General features: G+C 38.3%; 1 protein-coding gene across 2 annotated transcripts in view; it reads left to right on the top strand.

The window, feature by feature from the left end:
* MACROD2 (mono-ADP ribosylhydrolase 2) overlaps positions 1 to 16,038 on the top strand; it is a 1,127,318-nt gene that overhangs the window by 341,995 nt on the left and 769,285 nt on the right. The window lies entirely within an intron of this gene.

Genomic DNA, 16,038 nt, shown 5'->3' with positions numbered 1-16,038 from the left:
TCTCTTATACTGGAGTAACAGAGACTGCTACATACAGTTTGAGAAGTTAAACTTTAAATAAACCAGTATTGCGTGAAGTTATTTTATTGTTCTAGTTAGAGTCTGACAATTTTCTGTAAGAAATTACAATTGTCTTATGAGAGTTGGTGACATTCTATTCCAGAGGCAACATTCTGATAAAAGAGCATCAAGAACATTGGTGGTTGGTGGTTTTCCCCCCACTTCTCTTTGGTGTAAGTTCCTCATTTTTTTTTTTTATGTAAGGATGCATTTATACAAGAGGCAAAACATAGTGGAAGGAAATAACGTTGGAAGAATTTCAGTTAGTTGTACTTTTGAATGCCTGCTCTTGGGAGGAAAGCCTGGTCATATTATTATTATTATTATTATTATTATTATTATTATTATTATTATTATTATTATTATTATTATTAGGATTTATATACTGCCCCTCTCCCGAAGGACTCGGGGCAGTGTACAGGGCAATGAAAACACTATATACAACACATAATATACAAAAATTAAAATAAATTAAACCAAGTAGCCCTAAACAATAAAACACGTTCTAAAATTTAAAATTTAAAATCTAAAAACCCAGTCCCTCAGTCCAGGCCGGCAAGTTCAAATAGCCAAATCTTCAGGTCGCGGCGCAAAAAGTGAAGGTCAGGAGCCATCTGGAGCTCAACAGGGAGCTGATTCCAGAGGGCAGGCACACCCACAGAGAATGCTCTCCCCCTGGGGGCCGCCAGTCGACATTCCCTGACCGACGGCACCCTGAGGAGGCCCTCTCTGTGGGAGCGCACAGGACGATGGGAAGTTAATGCCGGCAAAAGGTACTCCCATAAATAATCCAGGCCCATGCCATTTAGGGCTTTATAGGTCATCACCAGCACCTTGAATCTCACCCGGAAGCCAATGCAGCTCGCGGAGCAGAGGTGTTACATGGGAATATCAGGAGACCCCCATCACAACTCGCGCGGCCGCATTCTGCACCAGCTGGAGCCTCCGAGTGGTATTCAAGGGCATGAATACCATGTAGAGAGCGTTGCAGTAGTTTATCCGAGAGGTCACGAGTGCATGAGTGACTGTGCGTAGGGCATCTCGGTCCAAATAGGGCCGTAACTGGCACACCAGGCAAACCTGGGCAAAAGCCCCCCTGGTCACAGCTCCTATATGATCTTCTAAACTGAGCTGTGAGTCAAGGAGGACACCCAAGTTGCGAGCCCTTATCTACGGGGGGTAACACCTCACCCCCTATAAATAAAGATGGAATAGTGTGGACAACTCGAGATGCCGGTATGCACAGCTACTCGGTCTTGTCGGGATTTAGACGAAGCCTGTTCATCCCCATCCAGACCCTCACATATCAAACACTGTAGACCAAACATGCTTAAATATGATGGCTGCCCTTCTTGTGCCTCTTACTGGTGGTCCCCAAATGTATTTGCCTTGTGTGTTCAGGATTGTAATCCATCTGAGAAGCTGAATATTGTCCACTAGCCTTTGGTAATGGCAGCCTAAAATTTTTGACTTTGACACATATATACATTGAATGTATAAGAAAGTATCGATGCAAGTACTACTGTTCACTCATGGATGAGTGAACCTTACAAATAGTCCTCAGGTTATGACTAATTGTTCATTGACTGTTTGAAATTGTGATTGTGTTGCAAAGAAATGGCTAGTTCTCACACTTCCATCGGTTGCAGTGTCTCTGCAGTCACATGATCAAAATTGTGACCAATCTGCACTTAAAAGAGTTGCAGTGTCTACTGGTCATGTTCTCCTGCTCTGTGCAAACTGCCACTGTTCCAATTCCACCCATCTGCCTATCTCTCCCCCCATCTCTCCCTTTTTGGACATCCTGCTCAGCTTGGCTAAGATGAAGACCCCATTCTATTCCACCACTGCTACTGACCCCCCCCAGCAGGCAACCTTCTCTAATTTCCTGGCATCATCACCTTCTTCCTCCTTTTCCTCCTTCTCAATGTCACTTCCCCTTCCCTCCACTGGATTCATTTATCCTGGCTGATCTTAAGCCCCACAATGCAGTGGCTCTATGAGGCTGGACCCAGCGATGATGATGAGGGGTGGGTAGACAGCAGCCACAAAGTACAGTAGTGTCTTCATCTTGGCCATGCTGTGCAGAGTGGCCAAAAGTGCAGAAATTGGGGTGGGGGGAGATAGATGGGTAAGGGGAATTGAAATAGAGGAAGTTCACGCAGGACTGGAGAAACTAGTTGGCTTAGTGATCATGCCTCTTGCCTTGGAAGAACTGAGGCTCAAGGCTGGGAGGGACCAAGCTGGGAAGGTCTTGGATTGGTGTGGGAACTGTTGGGAGATGGGAGATGTGATTATCATTTGCAATCTTTCCAACTGGTTTCCATCAAGCAAAGTCAATGGGGAAGCCGGCAGGTGGTTGCCAGTCAGCCATGCATCCCAACAGTCTCAAGCGGGATTTCCAGATTTGCCATCATTAAGCAGCAGAGTCCTATGATGATTCACTTAATGATTGCTTTGCTTAGTGATGGAAATTCTGGTCCCAATTAGAGTTATAACCCGAGGACTACCTGTATTTGGCAAGAACAGAACAATATTTTGACTGCAGTAATGTAAGATATGGTTTCTGGTTCATGGTGAATAGAGTTCTATATTGAATTGCAATTAAAATAATAAAAAACTAGGAGCACAGTTTGGGGCCAGAAAATTAAAGGAACAACCTTTTTGAGTACAAACCACTGGAAACTAATTATATTAGATAAATGTGGTATTGAATTGCAAATAAATATTAGGCAAGCAAGAGTGCTGAATCACTCCACTACAATGATGCATTCTTAGAAATAGCATTCTAGGATTTTTGCCAGAGGGGTTTGTTGCTTAAATTCAGTGGCTGCCGTGGAAGAGAAGGATTCTTCTTCCTAATATGACTATACTGAAAGGACATGACAGAGGCAAGGAGCATCTCAGCCAGGACTGGGCATGTGTGTGGCTGTTTCTAGCTAATACCCTCTGCATAAATACAGCCTGTTGACATCTGAGGAACAATTAGCAACATTCATGTTGCAGTAACATTTGTGCAAAGCTGATTGACGAAGGATTCAGAGATGATCTTAATACTTTACAGTGTTGATAAATAGTTGTATGGATCAAAAAACCCTTTGGTTTTGGTCTGTCAAAAATAGTTCCTTACTTTGTTGCCAGGTAATAGCATCCTGAATCAATAGCTGTGCCTGCCAAATATGAAGTTATTGATAAATCTAAAGGTTTCAGAAAGAATGTTTATCAAGTTCAGGGTTTATTAATCACTTTCCCAGTCAAAGAAACAGAGGTAACAACTAGTTGTTGAAGGTAGCAAGTAGGCTCATTTAGAATGTGACATATAGTATATTGCACATAGAAAGTGGGGAGCAGAGTCTGCAAAACCTTGGGATATTGGTTTATGCTGTTCCAGTGCTAATCTAGTTCTAATATGTAAATCCTTTGTGTAGCTGTGAATTGTAACTCAGTATACTGCCAATATCAATATCAATATCTTAATCAATTTGTTATCAGTCTTTGTTGTGAACTGATGACCGACAGGCTGGATCCATCCCTACAATTAATTTTATCAGGACCTTCAAACTGAAGAAGGTGGCAGTTTAGTGTGGGTTAGTTTCCACCTAGAAGATTTGAGTGCGTGGATTATGTCTGTTGACAGCCAGTGTAATTGAAACTGTCCTGTTTGCCCTTTAATATCAATGTGTTTTTTTTAAATGTCACATGGAGAAATATCTTACTATATTATTTTATACACATATGTATGAATGCATGTATGTGTACACACACACTCACAGTTCTCATATATTTTGGTCTCAGAATTCTTAAAATGCTTGAGGACTCCAAACAGTATTGGTATCTTGGGTTATATCTGTCAATATGTGTCAGGTGTAAAGGATCAGAACCATGCAATAAGTTACAGTTTGAAAGATTTATTACTGAAGCCTATACACAGGAAGGGGCTCGATAGTTCAGCAGTTAAAGATGTTGAGGTTGTCAGCTGAAATGCTGACAGCCTGGGTTTGAGTGCCGTGTGACAGGGTGAGTTCCTGTTACTTGCCCTGGCTCTAGCCCTCCTAGCAGTTTCAAAACATGCAAATGTAAGTAGATAAATAGGTACCACTTTGGTGGGAAAGTAATAGCATTCCATGAGCTTCGGTGTATAATTGTGTTGCTTACATGACGATTGAAATGTTTTCGGACAATACTGACTCCCTTGGTTAAGAAATAGAGATAAGTACCTTCCCCTGGGACGCGGTGGCTCAGTGGGTTAGGACGCTGAGCTTGTCGATCAGAAGATCGGCAGTTTGGCAGGTCGAATCCCGAGTGCCGCGTAGCAGCGTGAGCGCCTGTTACCTGCCCCAGCTTCTGCCAACCTAGCAGTTCAAAAGCACGTAAAAATGCAAGTAGAAAAATAGGGACCACTCCGGTGGGAAGGTAACAGTGTTCTGTGCGCCTTTGGCGTCTAGTCATGCCGGCCACATGACCACGGAGATGTCCTCGGACAAGCGCTGGCTCTTCGGCTTTGAAACGGAGATGAGCACCGGCCCCTAGAGTCGGAAACGACTAGCACGCATGTGCGGGGGAACCTTTACCTTTACCTTTACCTTCCCCTAGAGTTGGAAATAACCGGATAGAGGAAACCTTTAGCTTTACCTTTATAAACAAGAATCTAGTCAATTAAAATTCATTACTAAATTGGCACCAAATAAGGGTCAATGGAATTCAAGAGGGGTTGGACTTGGTCTATTTGTGGGAGCATAACGACTGTAGGCTGATGTCACCCTTAACTACAGCCCCCCCGCCAGCTTTGTCTTCTCTACTTCTACAATATGTACCGAGTTAAAAATTAAAACTGAGAACTGTTAAAATATTAACACAGACACACACATGGACATATATGCATATATTTACATAAACATACATAAATAGACACCATTGAAATTATCTATCTATCTATCTATCTATCTATCTATCTATCTATCTATCTATCTATCTATCATCTATCTATCTATCAATCTTAGTGAAATGTCACAAGTAAAAAAAGTTTCATATTTATTATTTTGCAATGTGAGCTAGCAAAACAACATAGCACATACTGAGTGAAATGTGAGATTGGACTATGTTGAGTCTTAATAATTAGTTGTAAATTGGAGTACATCACAACCCAACTATGTAAAGCTTTTTCTTTTTAAGTTGCCAAAATTAAAACATTGTCGCCTCAGCTATGTTATTTTTATTTTTTATTGACTAATATGTGAGGAATAGGAAGTGACATAGCTTTGTTGTACATTTCAACTTTTGGGGGTTTTTTTATAGCAAGGCTGATATTTAAATAGGATTGTCATTTGGAAAAAATGCCAGTGAGGAATGTGTCACTGAATGCTATTTTACTGAAATATTTTTTGTTCAAAAAGAAGTGAATCTTGCAAATAAATCCACTAATGCATGAACAAAAATGGAATTTAAAATTATTACAGATTTTAGAGAGAGTAAAAAGCTATTGAAAAGCTAAACATTATGCAATATTACACATATTTTCCTCAGCCCTGTTTTTCTCTTATTACCAGTGTAAAAAACATTTAAGATCAAAAGAAATCAATTAAGGAAATGTTTTCTTCAAAATATTATAAATGTAACTCTAACCCCCCCCCCATTAAGTTAATGTTCTTGTCTGAGGTGATACTAAGGAATATTATTTACATATATCAATTTTGAGACTTGTACAACTTTTTCATTACAGCAGAGAAGGCATATGCTAGTGAACTTCAATTACAAACGAAGCAGGTAACGTGGCATGACAGAATCCTGTTGCAGCTTATTGTCATGATCTTTCTTATTGTCATTAACCTTTTCCAGAAGAAAGAAGTCTGATAAAATGTGCAAATATGATTTCTTCTAGGCAAAAACATTGTGAGCAATTTTTCAGTAGTAACTTTTAGAAATCCCCAGAGAAAAGGGCTCAAACCTGAAGAAATTGAATTCTAGCACAGATCCTTTTTAAATAAGACATCCCCTCAAATGTCTGCAAATCAAAGTCAGTTTTATGAAAAAGGAATAGAGTATTAGTTCTTTGATTCCTAGCATCAGGGGCTACCGAAAGATAAATAATCTCTTCAGGCAATTTCCAACAGTCTGTCATCTAATTAAACATAATCTGCTGAGTTTTTAACAAAGCGCTGAGACACATAACCAGTAATCCTGACCAATGAGAAGATCCATTACCTTTGCTTTGAATACCCATCTGAATTTGAAAGCAATGATTGATTCAATAAATAAAAGGGGCCATTCAACATGTACTTGCTTTCCCTTTCTTCCCTTAGAGGATTAATTATCTTAGTCAGATCATGACTCTGGAGGAAGTGAATGATGATTCACAACATTTAATGGGAACAGGATATTATGATCCTTCATTTTTGTGCCTGAATTTGGCAGGCAAGAACAACAGAATGGCCAGAAAACTCACCTGCTTGTACATTTCTTATTGTCTCTGGTAAACTTCATGAGTAGATCAGGTTTTGTCAATACTTTTTAATATTCTGCCATATAGATGTTTGTTTTCACCTAGAGTACATACAAAGTAGGCTGAAAAAGTTTGATCAGGCAGCAATGCCTTCATTCCATTGTATGACTGTCACTTTCCTTTTCATGTAAAATTGTAGCAGGTCTTAGATGTTGCTGTTTGAGTATAGATATTCACATGTAACACCACATTTCATCTTAAATACAAGTTTAAATTGTACTACCGTGTCAAAATATTGATAACTGTCCTTCCTACCTACATAAAGAACAGTTTTCTGAAATGGATTAAAAAAAAGTACAACTGAAAGTGAGCCACAATAGAAATAAAATGTTTTATCACCCTGGCAAAATCTAGAAGGTAGCCATATTGTTGAAATCCTAGTTTATTATTATAATTCCCCTCTTGGAATTTTTTAAAAATCATAACCTAATATAATACAGAAATTCACTTTGGCCACTTATGATCAGTGAACAAACATTTCTAAAGTCGGTAAAAGGAATATACATTCACTGCCTTTCTCAATAATTGCGGCACGTTTGGCAATATTTTCACTTTGGATGGAGTGATGGATTAATTAAATTTACTTTAAAAATAGCAAGTATTTAAATTCTAAATATCACCTCTTGCCTCCAATCCTAGTTTTCCTCAGATAAAGGCGAAGGTTTCCCCTGTCCAGTCAAGTCTGATTCTAGGGCGCAGTCCTCATGCCCGTTTCTTAGTAGAGGGAGCCAGCATTGTCTGAAGACACTTCTGTGGTCAGGTGACCAGCATGATTATATCCTGAGGCGCATGGAATGCTGTTACCTTCCCACTGAAGTGGTGCTTATTTATTTACTTGTATTTGCATGCTTTCAAAGTGCTAGGTAGGTAGGAGTTAGGGCAAGTAACTGGAACTCAGCCCATTGTGTGGGGCTCAGGTCCTGAACTTAGGCCGTCAGCTTTCTAACTGACAAGCTTAGCATCTTTAACTGCTGAGCCATCATAACCCCCCCTTTCCCCCCCCCCCCGATTATGACATCTAATTATGCTCCTGGCCTTTCTCTGATTCAATAATGTTTCTCAGAAGCAAGCTTTGATATATACATTTCAAAACAATGAATACAGGCTTTGGAGAACAACAGAGGGGTCCCTGCCATTACATTTCACTCTGTACAAGAATAAATGTTTATGTAACACTTTGTAGATTGAACTTAACTGTTTTCACTTTGCTCTTGCAATTATTTTAGTTATCCTAATAGGTTGCTTTATATATTGATGCCAGTTTAAAGATAAAATAGCCTTGTTTTAGAGAATTATTCATGTACTCATAGAAACGCTGGAAATTCATTAATTTATTACCTAAAAATACTTAGTGTGTAGTTCATTTATTCAAAAAGACATTGTTTAAAAAAATGTGGGCACAATTTGGCTGCTGAATATCAGATGGGGGAATCCAGATTTGTTTAAAATATCTTTCTCAATGTCTGGTCTAGCCTTTATATGTACTATTATAATCTTTTTCATTTGCTCTGTTTCGTGTGTGTTTGTGTGCGTGTGTGCGTGCATGTTTGCACATTTGCCTGTGTGCATACCGTCAATTCAGTGTTGACTCCTGATAACTGCCTGGATTAGTCCCTGCAGTTTTCGTGGGAAGATTTCAGAATTAGTTTTCTATTGCCTGCTTCCTAAGACAGAAAGTAACTGGTCCAGGGTCACCGGACTGGTATTATGCCAAAAACTGGAGTGGAATTCGCCATCTCTGGGTTTCTAGCTTGAGGCATTAGCCAGTACCCTAAACTTTCTCATTTTGCTATTTACTCTGAGTTAATTTTCATGTAATACTTGCCTCCACAGATAAATACTTATGTGTATGCGTGTCTCTCTGTGTGTGTGAACACACACATGTGAGGAGGGAAAAGGCAAGTGCTGAGAACTCATCCGGGAGCCTTTAATTCGGTAGTCCTTGACTTATGAGCATAATTGAGCCCAACATTTTGGTTGCTCAGTGAGTCAGTAAAGTGAATATTGCCCTATTTTATGACCTTTCTTGCTGCAATTGTTAAATGAATTACTGCCGTTGTTAAGTTACCAACATGGTTGTTCAGTGAATCTGGCTTCCCCATTGATTTTGATTGTCAGGTCGCAATGGGACCACTGCAGCTGTCATAAATATGAACTAACTGTCAAGCATCCGAATTTGATCACGTGACCCTGGGGATGCTGTAATGGTTGTATGTATGAAAAATGGTCCTAAGTCACTTCGTCAGTGCCATTGTAACTTTGAATGGTCACTAAACAAATGGTTGTAAGTCAAGGACTACCTGTATAGACTACATTGCCAGTCCTTCAAGTAATCCATCTCAAGTATCAATTCATTTCCATGATGTCCTTCACGATGCAGTTATTGTTAAAGCACATAATTTGGAGGATCTTAGGGTGAATGGATTAAAATGGTTTGCTTTAGCTGAAGAATAGTGTGGGGTTTTTTTTTCCAGACCAGGAGGGTCTGTTTTTACATTCAACTAGTCTGCTAATCAGTCAGCAGATCAGCCTCTTCCAGAACCTTCCATGATAAGTGGTTATTCTGAGATGGAAGCCAAATACGCTTCCCACTAAGTGACCCTATAGGACTTGTGCTTAAGTCATAATGACCTAGCTTCTGGAACAGACATGTCAAACACAAGGCCCGGGGGCCGGATCCGGCCCGTGAAGTGGTTTCATGTGGCCCGCGAAGCCATCCTGGAAACAGTGAGGGAACAGCCCCCGCTGCCTTGGCCCTGGCCAAGAGACCCTCCTTCTGCCAGAGACCCTCAGATCTGTCCCACTCCTGCCCAGGGTCCCATAGGCACCCTTGATGCAAACGATGTAGAGCTGGCCACGCCCACCCAGTAGGCCACGCCCACCCTGGCCATACCCACCCACCCCCCTGAGGGCAACTGCAATGCTGATGCGGCCCTCAATGAAATTGAGTTTGACACCCCTGTTCTAGAACATAGGTGACTGAACAACGGTCTAGCAATCTAGTAAATTGAATAATAGTGTTTATTTGGAAATATAAAATGGGCAATATCTTGGATCATTTGATGTGCTCCTGATTTTTATCAACTAATATCGTAAGGATGTCGTAATTTGGTATCTTCTATATGGTATGGGAGAAGGGTAGTGTAAAGGGCTCTTTCCTAGAATTATTTTCTTGCAAATAACATATTTTTATCAATCAGCTATTATGACAATATTTGGCTGTTGTAAAGGTAATGTATCAAGCTCTTAGATATAGTACTGCAATTAAAAGTGATTTGTGAAGTGTTCCATAAAATTTTGATTTCTGATACTCCTTTTCACAGCATTTCCCCCACTCCTCCCAAGGAAACTTAATATTCCAAAACTTTTAGTGGTGCTAAAATCATTAACTGATCATTTGAAAAGTTGTCAATCATTAAAGGTGTCCCATATACACAGGCCTCTCTGTACCTACATAGAACTATAGAGTAAGATTTTTAAAAAGAGTAAAGAACAATGACTGAATGTTTGAATTTACTACAAGTTTGTTAGACTGTGTTTAATCAAATATTATGTAGCTTTAATTGTGGTTGCGTGAAGTTGATAAAGTCTGCTTATCACAAGGATTAGATGAAATAAGGAATAAAGACATTTCAGGTTTTAGTTGACAGCTCATCTAGTAATCTTTGAAATTGGGTTGGTACCAGTGATATGATATGTTACCTAAAATTATGGTAAAAATGATTGGAAATTAGAACAAGAGAGAGGAAGAGTAATTAATAGGAGACCCATACAGTGATATCCAATCCAAACACAAGATGTGTCCTAGTCAATTTGGTTTTGTCTTGGTTTAGAAACTTCCTCTTCACTATGCCCTCAACCCCATCCCACCACAAACTAACTTTACACAATATCAGATAAAATGCTTATACATTAACAGGATGCATTTGAGGGCATCATATTATTGAAAAATAAATTGGTTTATCCAACAACATCTGAAGATTAGATAAAGTATTATAATAAATCCAAAAGGTTGTGGGTATCATATTGCTAGTGTACTTTATTTCTTAGTCTTTCGAAGGCTTAAAACTAGATCCATTATTGATTTCCTTTACCTTGAAATGCTATCCACCACAGTGGAACAAGCAAATAGTGTATTCATTGTAATTGCTTATAGAAAATATAAATTCTATCCATCCATCTACCATCCATTCACTGAAGGTAAAATTATGTAATATAGAAAACTATGCATGTTGCATTCATAGATGCTTATAATCTATGCTACCATAGACCAATAAATTTTTGTTAGTATTTTCTGAGAAACGAGAGGGAATGCAATATTTGAGAATATGCAGCTTTTACATGAACTACATTTACAGTGATTTGTTCATCAAAATATTCTCCTGTAAAAGTTCTTAAATCTACAGACAGACAATTTGGTTTTGATGTTTCGAGTCCCCATCTGTTCTGAAGAGCATCATCCATTTCTGAACTTAGATTCCTAAGGAGGGAAATGAATTTACAAAGTAATTATTTGGTTTCCAAATATAATTACGCGTTCATTTCACATTTATTTATACCACTGGGTATATAGCTTGATGAATTTAAGTTTTAAATGGTTTTCCTTTAAGAAAGCTTTTTGATTCTCTTTTCAGGACTCATGTATGCAGGTACTTAGTGAATTAATAAGGCAGGTTGGAGGCATACTTTGTTAATTATCATCAAAGGGGGGAATGAATAAGCTATTATACTGCTCTTGCAGAAGCTACAGGAATGAGAGCATACTGAAAACAATGTATAGTAGTTTTATGTGCAATTATACATGCATTGGGTTATTTTGAGTAGGAATTCATCCCGAGTTCAATCTTGTGTAGGCAAAAAATGTTTTCCATATTTGCTAGTTAGCGGTTCCTAAAAGATAAATGAAAATATGCATAATACTTTTATACAAAATAAATACATTTTGTTTCATATTCAAAAGAGAGCTTAATCAGATTTTCACACTGTAAACCATAATGAATTTATGAACAACTCTGTCATACCTGTGGTGAAGACTATGTAAATGAAATCAATGAATATTTATTTATGTATTACTTGTGGGAATTTTATAATAGACCCATAAGCTTATATCTGAATACATTATTTGGAAGAAAAATTATGCAAAGGCTCATCATCCCAGGGGTGGAATTAAAGTAAAATGAACAAATAATTGAAACTATCTTTGATCATGAGCCTTGATTCTCTTTCCCCCTTACTTTAAGGGAGAAAATATATTTTCATGTTTAGTTGAGCAATATAATACAGCACAGAGAAGTATAATGTTAAATTTCCATAATGATGTTTGTAATGCAAATGAGAAACACTTCAAAACAGGTTGATTGTTATTTTTTTTTAGAAAAATGTCAGCTTTCCCCTTTTCCTTTATTTATTTATGATTATTGGTTTACTCTTCTACATTGCAAATTCAGATGGGTTTCAAAATGCATAGCATTTGGCTTGGTTTCTATAATTATTTTAAAGTGGACATAGAAGCATTACACTGTGTAATTAATACAGTTTTCTATTATGTAGATATAATTCTGGATTACTGAGCATCATCTATATTTGATGGTCAATTTAACTCAGTTTAGAAACTAGCCTGTGTTCTATTGAAGTATTTTCAATTCCCTGCCCCTTCAAATGACCATTGAGGAAGGAGGTGAATCACTGTAACATAATGATCCCACCCCTAACCCCCACAGCCAGGCCAGAAGGATACTATGGTTAATATTATCAAAAGCTGCTGAGATAAGGAACTTAAGGTTGAATTCACCATTCACATCCTGGCTCTGCATAGGCCATTGACAAGTGCAATCAATGTTTTCTCCATATTATACTCTGTCCTAGCTGAAATAGGTCCAGATAGTCCATTTCTTCCAAGATCCTATCGGGATTATTGTCTGACCACCTTTTCTACAAGCTTCAAACACAAAGAGAAACTGGATGATAACTGCCCTAGATAGCAGAGGGAATGGCCTTGAGGGACAAGAGGCACTACCGAGGCAATAGTCAGATAAAAGAGGACTGAGTCTAGGGCAGGAATGTAACCTGAGTAAATGTCTCGGGCATGCTAGTGCCAACAAAGATAAAGGGATAAAAAGGGGAAGCTCATTCAGACTTTCAAGATCTGTTGCTATGGCTTTATAATAAAGGTAGCAATGCCTACATGGCATTGGATTTCTAGTTTGATCTACCTTGAAGGGCTGTCATGTCCAAAATGGAGGGCTGCAATGATGTTCCGTGCTGTATTACAGCAAGAGACAGGTTTTGTGTGGGTGTGCATAACAGTCTTACTAAAAAAATAATTTATATGAAAAAGAGAACAGGAAACATTCCCTTAATTTCAGTTGATATCATAGCCCTGCCACCTAACTAAGTAAACATTGCTATATAATGGCATCATAATGACATTGTGAATTAAGTCTTTGTTGCTTTCATTCTAGACATGGTCTTTTGCCATTGTTTTCAGTCTCCATTGGGAAGGACATTTTTATTTTATTTTATTAAATGTATTATGGCTGCACATTCCAATAGACTTAGTGTCTGAAACAGAATTTCTCAGGGTGCAAAATGACAACAAAATAGTACTTCATTCGGCTCAGCTCTATAAAAACTTCTGAACAAATTTCCTGTAAAAATAGGAGTAATAGAATTTACATCACAAATGGATACCAATTTCAAGACTAAACAAATATACATCTTTTATCTTTTATCACTGCAATACAGTAGATACAGAAATTATATTTGTTATAACATAGTATACTTAAAAATGTGTTGTTTCCCATGTGATTTTGCTTCTGCACAATATATAAATATTAATATAAAATAATAAACATGCTGCAGTTATAAGTATTATGACCTTTAAAATGCTTTTCATTTGTATAGGAGTTCACACTTCTTGAAAATCAGTCAGATTGGTGATGATATAATGGAAGTGTATAAAGCTGTCTAACCCCCTTTGTTCACTTATGACACTCAATGTGATATGAATAATTATACTGGAAATGGAATAATATAAATCCACATCCCGAAACTATTTTATTGCACAACTCTAGCCAAGGTTGAAAAAGCTGACAGGAATGGAGATTGACGTGGAATTGTGAGTGTTCCATAGTCTCTTATTAAAATACCTTCTTGAATAACAAAGTATCTAATATGCATTTGGTATGTATGAATTATGCTCTAGAGACAAGATTGTCCAAATATATATATGAAAGTAATTTATATTTCTGAACAGCATTCACTTGTGGAGTTCTTGTATTCTTAAGTAGCTTTCTTGTTTGCAAATTATGTTTAAAGAAGAATCCATCTGGTTAGCATTAATTGGGTGCTTGAAATGTTTGAATGGATATTTGCTTATGGATAGAGAACTACTAATCATAGTCATTCAGTCATACAGGTGAATAGATGGATTAACTCCCTCAAATGACAGTTTAGATTCCTACTTGTAGGTAGATTTTCTAGGGGACAGGGGAGTACAATAATTTCATACAAAATGGACACAGAAAACAGAGAATGCAATAAGCAGGATGCTGTAGAACAGCCTTGATATTGAGGGCGAACCAACCACTCTAAGGTATTTAAAAGCAGGCAAACATTTTTTTGTCTTCCAGTTGGCAGAAGATCTAGCAAATAGATATGGTTTATGGCCTTCCCAGTTTAAATTAAAAGAAGGAAATATGGAAACAAAAAAAATGGCAAGTTTGTATTTCCTTTCTGATGATTTTCTGATTTATCTTAATATTTTGGCTTAATTGTGGAAGCTATAATCATGGGAGGCTGTTGTAATTAAAGAAATACATCTCTGCCTGGAGACGCAATGGCTCAGCTGTTAAAGACACTGAGCACGTGCAGCACGGTGAGCTCTCACTACTTGCTCCATCTGCCCACCTACCAGTTTGAAAGCATGCAAATGCGAGTAGATAAATAATACAATTTCAGTGGAAGTTAACAGCATTCCATGCACCTAAGTAAATGTACAGTCATGCTGGCCACATGACCATAGAAATGTTTTTGGATAATGCCTAAGAAACAGAGATGAGCACTGTCCCCTAGAGCAGCGTTTCCCAACCTTAGGAACTTGAAGATGCGTGGACTTCAACTCCCAGAATTCCCCAGCCAGCATAGCTGGCTGGGGAATTCTGGGAGTTGAAGTCCACGCATCTTCAAGTTCCTAAGGTTGGGAAACGCTGCCCTAGAGTCAGACAGGGGAAACCTCTACGTTTATATCGGTCACATATATCAGCATCTCAATAGCTTCATAATCAGCAGGTGAAGTAAATATGTCTGGAGAAAAAGACAGCCACCATTATCCTGATCCTGATGGTTTCACCAGTGGTGGTTTCCAAAGGCAGTCGAATTAGACTCATAGTGGAGATATGAGTAAGATGGCTCACAGGAGCAGCACTGAGACTGCAGTCCTTCAGGAAATGCTACATCACGTGGTGATGCTATCCTGCAGGTACAGGAAGATATGCGTCCACACATACAGTATCCTCATTTCTAATTTCAGTTTGTTCTTGCCATTTTTCTCGTGGTACTGGAGTTGCAGCCTACATCCTAGATCTTTGAGCTTATACGAGCCTTCAGAGGATAATGAGTAAACTTATCATTGGAACAAATACTATGTAAGGTAGAATGTATATGTTGCACTAAGGTTTCTGAGAAGTTCATTTCACAAAACATGTGATAGCCTCAAAAGTATCACAGGATTCCACAGTCAGAACATTTTTATGAAGAAAAAAATGCGTTCTCCTTATTTATCACAATGGCATTAAATGCTCCAGGTTTTAGAGACTCTAAGGTCACTTGTGACGTAAGTTCATTCCTTGCAAAGGGATGTGTACAAGAGACAAGGGTTTGGGGTTTTTTTTGTGATGAAGCTGTTCCGTTGCCTGCATGAGCTAAAGAAATTCTTAGGAACGTTCCCTTTTTGTTTTTTCTATTCTAGAGCACATAGATTTATATTTCATATAGCAGACCTGCATTAATGCTTCATTGCCACAAACCAGGATGTTAATTGTGACACTCCAACACAACTCTCTTTCTTGAGATACTAAACTAGGTTGCGTTTTCTGTTCGGTTCTGAAGTAAGGCAAAAATGCCAGTTTATGAGGCAGTAGGAGAGAAATGGCTTAAAAGCAATGCAGAGTCCTGTCTCTGCACGGAGCTGCAATGACTTTCCAAATATTCAGTGACTAAAAGGGGGGGAAAGGTTTCAGTTAACGAGGGCACAAATCCTTCCCCTTCATTTATATAATGATCACAGCCGTATATATTCAGGTAATCTTTAATGCTTGGGTTGGATAAATTGCAAATAACATTATTCCGGAATCAGATAAACAGACTTTCATTATCACCCTGAATTCTGACAGACTAATTATTTCATCTTTAGAATATTCCATTCCATACCCAGGGAAAGTATAAATCCAAATACCTCTAAACAACAACCCCCAGTGTTC

Source organism: Vipera ursinii, assembly GCF_947247035.1.
Source record: "Vipera ursinii genome assembly, chromosome: 1".
Taxonomy (NCBI): domain Eukaryota; kingdom Metazoa; phylum Chordata; class Lepidosauria; order Squamata; family Viperidae; genus Vipera; species Vipera ursinii.
Note: the sequence above shows the minus strand (reverse complement) of the source record. Positions and strands in the feature narration are given on the sequence as shown.